The 8,827-nt window shown below is 36.2% G+C and overlaps 1 pseudogene; it reads right to left on the reverse strand.

The window, feature by feature from the left end:
• Positions 1-2,617: 2,617 nt before the first annotated feature.
• LOC143592216 (organic cation/carnitine transporter 4-like) lies at positions 2,618-6,047 on the reverse strand (annotated as a pseudogene).
• Between the last annotated feature and the right edge of the window lie 2,780 nt (positions 6,048-8,827).

Here is an 8,827-nt window from a genome sequence, read left to right on the forward strand (position 1 = left end):
GTAGACTCACTGTATTTGTTTTAATTTTGATTCCTTAGAGAACGTAACGAAAACTTACTGGAATTCCAATTTTGTTTTTGTTTAGTTCCAGTGCCGCAACCAATGTGATGAAAATTAGCCGAATTTGCTTAGACTCACTGCCTTAACTTTCGGGATTGACAATACTTGGATCTTCCCAATGCCCGAGTTTTACGGACTTACGCCACTCAATTGATCTATCTCAAATTTTATATATTTTTTAATTTTATTTTTGGTTTTTAGTTCCAGTTTCATAACACACTTAACCAAAACCAGCCAAATTAGCATCGACTTATCGCCTAACACCCATGACAGACGGCGTTTGAGTTTATCATCACCCGGGTTTTACCAACTTGCCCGGTGCAACGCCCCAGGTAAAACACTAGTTATATGTATTCTGTATTGTACCTTGAACGATCGTTAAAAGACCACCTCTCCATAGGCTCTTCATATTTGCAACGCCCCAGGTTTTGCCAACTGACTGAAAGTCCAACCGCTTAGCACTACAAAAGTTAAAAAACGAACATGACATCTCTGAACCTCCTACTGGACCACTTACACGCCTAACTAGCAAAGGTACTTTGGGCCTCAAAGGTTGGCAAATGGAATTGTGACAATTAACCCCTTCGTGTTAATATGACAATCGACATGTTGCTCTTCTTGATGCATGAGGAGGGAGTATAGAGAAGGAAGTTGTGAAGTCAATGGTTATAAGTAGCTAAAGTGCAAACAATTAGAGGATTTTGGGTTTTAACATGTAAAATATTGAAGAGCTAAAGTTGGTAGATGATGTGGTGTAAAACACACATGTTTTCCTAATAGTTTTTTATGTTATTTTGTGCTTAAACGTTAACAATTATTTTGTTATTCTTGCATGAAATTACATGTTTGTGTATGTTATAGGTCCCATGTTGAAGAGAGAGAGAGAGAGAGAGAGAGAGAGAGAAAACGAGTCAGATGAATAAAGAATCAGCTAAAACGGAGCTCGGATGAAGCCGGTACGCACAAACGAAGTTTAAACGAGTCAGCAGTCGATAAACGAAGACCCAAAGGGCATGGCCACGCCGAGCGGCCACCTGACCCTTCATGGTCACGTAGATTGGGGCCCTAGGGGTGTTCCATGGCTGCCCAAATGCATCAACATGACTATTTTGTCTTATATGGGCTTATATGGGCTTGTTTGGACCTAGTTTGGCTTGTTTATCATATTTAATGATATATTTAATAACCCTAAACCCTAAAAACTATTGGAAATCATCATTCAGCCTTCCAAGATCTGCTAAAGTCGAAATAATAAGGAGGAGGAGCTTCCGGATCGGAGTTTCATCAACCGATTGTCGGTTTTGCTTGTTTAACGTTTGTGAGTTCGTTTTTGAGTTTTAGACTTTGAAACAAGTTCCAATCAGTTTGTAATGGATACCTTGAGCTTAATTATGATTATTATCTGCTGTTTGTTCATAATGATTGGCTAAACTTGTTTGAATCACCTAGGTTTTAAAATTAACTAGTTTAGGGTGCTTAACAAGTGGTTGATTGTTTTTCTATTGTAAAGTTCATGTTTTATGATATTATTCCATGTATACCCGCTGCCATAAATGTATCTCAGGTTGCATGCGCCCCGTTTGGTTGATTATTGCATGAATTAGTTTCGTGTAGGCGTTAATTGCATGTTTCAGTTAATACTTTGTGTGTTGATTGATTGTGGTAGGCATACCATTAGGGTTTGTGTTTCTTGGATCATTAAAGTCAGTAGGTTCACCACCTTTGAGTTGGACCAAAACCTTAGGTGTCGGCTTATCTTGCTAGTTAGTTGATCGGGTTAGTCGTTGCGAGACCACGTGCGGTTTTCCCATTGTCGGCTAGGTTAAGTTTGTAAGTTGAGTTATTTTGTCTTTAGTATTGAATTACCCCTCTTCTCGTAGGTTTGTAATTAGCTCGACCCTTAGTGAGATATGTAACTTAGACATGGACCAAGTGATGAGTTATTAGGGTACGTAGATTAACAACCATGAATTAAAAGCTATCTAGACGTCGTTAGGGTTTTCTGGTAAAACTGACCGTAGGGACCCGGTTTCCTCGACCTCACCTATGTTAGCTCATCTTTAGAACTCTGGTTTCAACCACATGTTAGCACCCGTGTCATTTTACGACCGTTAAGTCATCCTACCTAAGTGATTTGTTTTCTTATTATCGTTAGTTCCGTTAAGTTTCACAGTTAGTTAAGTTAAGTTAGTTAAGTTAGTTTTAAATAATTAAGATAAATAAATATATTATTTAGGCAGGACTTAGATTAGGGTTAATTATCTGAGCCGTTCTCACGTGTCTTTGTGTTCGACATCCGGACTTCCATTAGACTGTGCTGCTACGCGACCGGTACACTTGCCGTTTGTGTGAAGTTTAGTTAAGATTGTTTGGTTTTATAAATTTAAGATTTAGTGTTGAATTTCGAGAATTAGTTATTAATATCTACGTATAGCTTTTCGCACATTAGTATATCTTGATATTAATTGTACTAGTATTGCATTTTATAATAGTGACATGACGATAAGATAAAGTATCAAGTAACAATATGAAATAATTTATTCACAGAACTCCACAAGCTATTTATCCAATACAATATAACATAAAGCTTCTAGTAATCAAGATCACAATATATATTACAACACTTAAAACGCATTAATTCGTTGGCCAAAAACGTTGAACAGAACACTCAATTTTCATTCTACAACTTTTTATATATCAGTAATCACTAGTTTTACTTTATTCCAGCTTCATTTTATGCAAGCACCGACAACTTGTTTGTTTCATCCTCCAATTCATTCATTGTATCATATAATGGCTTGTTTAATGTTTCGGGTAAGAAAAATATAAGAATACCACCCACAATTCCACATGCCCCGAACACCATAAACGAAAGACTAGCATCCATAGCTACCACGAATGGTACTAGTATGGCTCCTATTTGCCCCACTTGCTTTGCAGATCCAAGCGCGACGCTTCTTACTACTGTTGGAAACAACTCCATCGCGTATACGTATAACAAATTATATGTCCCAGCAATCCCAAATATTTCCAAAACTCCACACATTGTTCTCATTATCTCCCCGTTCCCTTGGTTTTCCACCAAGCTGCCTATAAGGCAAAATATTCCACTAAACCAATGTGTTCCAATTCCTAATGGCTTCCTCCCAAACTTATCAATCAATATTGCAGTCGAAAGATATGCTGGCATCTCTGCAGCGGAGTTGAGTAGCATGCTGAGGTAGATATTGGTTTCAAGGTTTGTGGCATTTAAATTTAGTCCGTAGTACACGCTCGAGCTTGCAAAGTTGATTCCCATTAGAAGAAGCAAACGATTTCTCGTTAATGGTGACTTGATCATGTCTATTACTGAACTACTGACAACTTCTTTGGTTTCAACATTTTCTACTCTCTTGTGATCACAACTCTTGGCTTCCTTGTCTAGGACAAGGTACACATTTTCAGGAAGGTGTCTTCTATTGGTTTTAGCAATCTTGTGCATGATCTTCATGGCTTCATTAGTTTTTCCTCGTACAAGGTACCAACGAGGGGATTCGGAGATGAAAGGAAGCATGAATAAAAGAAATATGATGGACGGTATGGAAGAAGCAATATACAAAAAACGCCATGATTGAAACATATAAGCTATTCCTGACAGAAGAGCTATCCCGGTTGAGTAAAAATAAAAGGTGGACATGCCGGCCATACCACGCTTTGTGGGACCTATGGATTCAACAGCGAGGACAAAGGCACAAACACCAATCCCACCGGTGCTGAAGCCGGTGAGTAGACGGAGGATAGCATAAATCCAATAATTAGGGGAGATGGATGTCAATAGGAAAAAATAAAGCTCATAATGCATACAATTGTGAGTGATCCTTTTCTTCCCAATATGGTATCAGAAAGGTAACCAAATATGCCACTACCTACAAAACAAGATCAAGCATTTGAATCAATAATAGCACATTCAAGAACTCTTTTGAAATAAAATATGAGATAAATAATTAATGGTTTCAAATAATAAAAACTCGACCCTTGTTAATGATGAGAGTAAGACAATATTGGTAACCTCACTCTTATACCTACTAGTAAAACCGTGTGCCATTTGAAACTTAAAACCCTTGGGGATCCACCAAATACCCCTCGTGGCAAATCTAACGATGTTTATATATATTTTCCTACTTAAAAGCAAGTAAAGCTTCAAACCAAACGCAATAACAAGACCTTATTGCAATACCATTCCCGTTCCTTGGTTGACATATTTGGTTAGGTTGTACATTAGGTGCCACGTATTTTGTCACATGAGGAAGATTTTGACGACAAGTCATGCCACGACATCAACAGACTAACCGAGTTAAGCTTCCGTTAGTCAGGGGTCATTGGAACCAAATATGTTAAAAGATGAGACCGTTATCAGTCAATTCGTTAGTTGGGACTATTTTGGCCAATGTCAATAGCTTGGATTAATTAAATCCAATTTTCCTTTATATAATTTGTTACCGATCATATATAGATAGAATAATTATGAATTACAACATGCTCTTTTTAACTGAACCTCATACGTAATCACAATATATAATGTCACAAGTATCTTAAATATATACCAAAGGACTTGTTAATCACCAATATATCTACCTTAAATATAATAATTCATAAATTGAAGATAAGTTGTGTAGCTTGCTTATTGAAAACGAAATTGAAGTAATTATTTTAGAGCAATAATGTAAATTTTCCAAACAATGTGAAAAGCGCTATCTATAAAATATTAGTTATAAATCTTTCTTATTCAAACTTTTAATTGAAAGTATTAATTAAGTAGAGTAACAAAGTCTACTTGACAACCATGTGAAAAGCACAATATATGTAAGTCATCAACGATTTGCTTTTGATTGATTTGCCCAACTGATGCTTGATGAGTGTATTATTTTAGATATAATATATAATTATATCAATACGGGATTGCTGTTAAGGGTTATTTAATGCTTTATTTAAACTAAACCTACAGATAATCGAATCCGAAAAAATAATAAATAAAAGATAAGAATCGATTTATCTCAGCTAGAGTAAGAGACAAGTTGAACACGACTGAGCCAGAGTAAGTGTACGTTGGCCTGTCTCCTACTAAGTTAAGTTTTATCATTAGTCTTTTACCCAGGTCTGTCTTCAAGAATTTAAATACCTTGATCGGGTCAAAATAAAAAGGCCCGTAGGTCTTAACGAAAATTTTTTATTCGATAATATACATGGATAAAACTTTTATCGACCAATTTATTATAAGCAGAAACCATTCTGATAATGTAATTATCTTATAAACCATTGCAAATAACCTTATTTTTAACACCTGAAACATATATATGTAATATGCATAAAAACGTTTGTGCCCCCGTAACTTATGTGCCCCGGATAATGGTGCGGCTCGTACACCCTCCGAGCCTCCCCTTCTTTTACTAATGCATGCAACCACAAAATAACATAAGTTATATATATAGATCGAGGGATGTTACCTATCATGCTACCACAAAAGAACAAAGCCTGAGCCAACCCAACCTTGTACTTTTGTCCACACACCAGTCCCCACTCAGCCACGGTTGACCACCCTTCGCTACCGTCCCATCGCCATGAACCTGGCTGAAGTTCACAAACGCTCTTGGCCGAATCCCATACACATCCAGAATTAGGTGTGCACTCCCAACTGGGTTCACGGTCAGCAAAAATAGTAACCATTGTGTTTATGGCACTAAGCGTCCACGCCATACACGTGAGAAAGAAATGCTTGAATTGCCAAAACCCAAACTCACCACAGTATGTGGTTAACATTTCGTCGATGGACAGCGGCTCGAGTGTTGGTCCGAGTAAACTGTCGTGGCGTGTGTTTCCACAGGATCAGGCAGGAGAGGTGACCGGAGATCATCATGAGAGTTCTTGTTATGGGATGACATTGTGAAGTTGGTACGTTGGTACAAAATACTAAATGCAGTTTTTGTTATATAGGCGAAATTAGGATAGGTAAGTGGTCTATTATGAAAACAAAGAATATAGAAGCATTGTTCACATGTAATTATGTAAATGAAAAAAAGTCTTGGTCCAACCAGCACCCAATACCCAATTATGTAAATTAAAATTTGTTCATATTTAACTTTGGTACCAAATTTATCTTGGGTTGGATTCCAACATTTGAGTTATAAATTTACCATAGGTAATTTTCTAAATAGTAAAGTTTTCACGTTTTAATACTTAAATGTTTTACTAAATTTCTATGTATTTATTTATTTTCCTAATATGTTCAGCATAATATATAGTAACTTTTATAAGAATATGTTTTTCTTTTTCTGTCATGTGATTCATGATAACTTTTTTAAAATTAGATTTAATATTTAATAATAGTAAACAGATTCACTGCAGCTAGGAATAGTTAACATATATGTCCTCCATACTCCATGTTCCATTTGTAATGAAGTTGAATAATTGAGTCACGAAGAAAGTGCATATAATTGTGTCAATTGCCATTTTTTTGTTACGATTCTTCTGAAAACGCGATTCATTTGTTTACCTTGTGTCCGATTGCAACCCGTATTTGGCACTCTGTAAGTTCTTGGTGTAAAGCCCATCTCAATTTTGCATTTTCGGTTCGTGATCTTCTCACACTATATTTACAATATTTATAGGAATGAAGTCATCTATGACAATATGAAGGTTTTGACATTTCTTTTGATAATAATAATAATAATATTAATAATAATAAAGCAAGAACATGTTTTGTTTTCCTCGTTTATCGGTGTGGTCGGAGCGAGAACCGCTGAAAAAGAAAAAAACATTAAACCCCTTTATTTTGTTATGTTATTCACACCATTTAAAAGCATTTTGTGCAAAATGCCGATACTTAATTAATTCTGTTTCATAGAAACTTTGCTGGAAAGATTTTAAGGATCTTACCTGAAAGGTGGTAGCCATATTATTTTTATGGAAGTCATGACTCACGTGGACCGTTGATGGATGAGACTTGAGAGTCATGGACTTTTTCGATCGCATCGTACAGCTAGATTTATTTAATAAGAATTTCAGGTGGTCAAATTCCGTCCATTGTTACATTTATTTCATTTATTTTCTCACCTTTTAATAGTAGACATAAAGTCTAAGGTTCTGTCTGTCTAACCAAATACTCCTTCCGTCCCATTATGAGTGTCTTAGTTTGATTTTTGAAGTCTTTCTTGTTTAACTTTGACCGATAATATTTTTGTTTGTGTTATATAATACTTGATGTAAAATATATGAATGGATTGGGTTTTAAATGTATTTTACATTGATATAATTTTCATGAAGTATTATATGCCACAAACAAAAATATTTACGGTCAATGTTGCAAAAGAAAAACTTAAAAAGTCAAACTATAACACTTATAATGGGACGGGGGGAGTAACTTATTACGGTCATGTGGTAATCAAACGGGCGGTTGACAAGTGTTGGCTACTTTATCTAATAACCCAAACCAACAAATTTTACGCCCATGGTTTAAACCTAAGATTATACACACAAAGTTAAAACTACAAGAGCCGTGTGATGGCACACGGGTCATATAACCACCCATAATCCTTTATATTGTTTTTCAGCCATTTAATCCTTGACTAGACCTTCATATTCGACCAACCAGGCCAATTTTTGGCCATTAACCCCTTATAAACCACAACTATCAGTTAAAGCCTCACTCTTGGTCATTTTGTTAGGAATCAAGTGGCGATGGCCAAGCGGAACCAACACAATCGCACAAACAAATTAACACGTAGAAATAAAACCGAAAATAATTAAGCAATAAACAACACACGAGCTTTTACGTGGTTCAGTCAATGGGCATACATCCACGGGCTGCAACTAGTGTATTCTTTATTAATTAGCACAGTACCGAAGATTGCAATGCATGACTATGATAATTAGGTTAAACGCTTTAGGGCCCAATAAAACTTCAAACAAGTCATCCTCCATAATTAAACGGGCCATCACATATGTCTTCTAATTGTCAACCAACAAACTCGTGCAAAAGCCTTCACTAGTCCTAACAATCTCTACTTGAAGGCGTTGCGATAAACTCAAATCCGCCATTCAAGCACAAAGCAACCTAAAATATTAGTAATATCAGCAATCTTCAATAACAAATCTTTCAAGCTTCTAGTTCTCATAAACAAGCTAAGACTTATCCCCTAGTTGTAGCAACCCCTCAACATCAACTAAAACTAATCTGTCCTTTATCTAAACCGATACGATTGATCAACCAGCTCAAGAGATAACCCAAGAACCATTAATAACACTCTCCTCATTTAGCAAGAATTCTACAGGAGATATGTTATCAATCAGAATAATGGTCTTTAAAACCCAACGTTGTTTTGTAACTGTTCCCGGAACACAACCCACACACCCACTGTCACCAAACCCTTACTTGTTTCAGATCTCCAACCCCGCTCAACTTAAATCACTTTGACACCAGGTTCCAATCTTGCAAATTTAACCATTTTTCCCCTTTAATTCTACGAACCTGAATTTGTTTTGAGGGACAGTCATATTTCCCTTAGTGGGTACTTCCACCATGTATAACAATCAACAGTTGTGTTTATGAGCAATGACCAGACTAACTTTAGTTACCTTTCATTTACCTTTATCGAAATTTACTTCCATGGCTAGTTGATCCAGGTGACCAACAAAAATAAGTTATCTTTTCAATGATGGAATAATCATGGCATTTTTCACGCCCCAAACGGTTCCCAATGGAGTTACCAGTAAGTGCATAATGTCAATTTCT

This window comes from Bidens hawaiensis, unplaced genomic scaffold, assembly GCF_021521415.1.
Source record: "Bidens hawaiensis isolate Kalapana, Puna unplaced genomic scaffold, B.hawaiensis_p1.1 tig00040610_1, whole genome shotgun sequence".
In the NCBI taxonomy this organism is placed as follows: Eukaryota; Viridiplantae; Streptophyta; class Magnoliopsida; order Asterales; family Asteraceae; genus Bidens; species Bidens hawaiensis.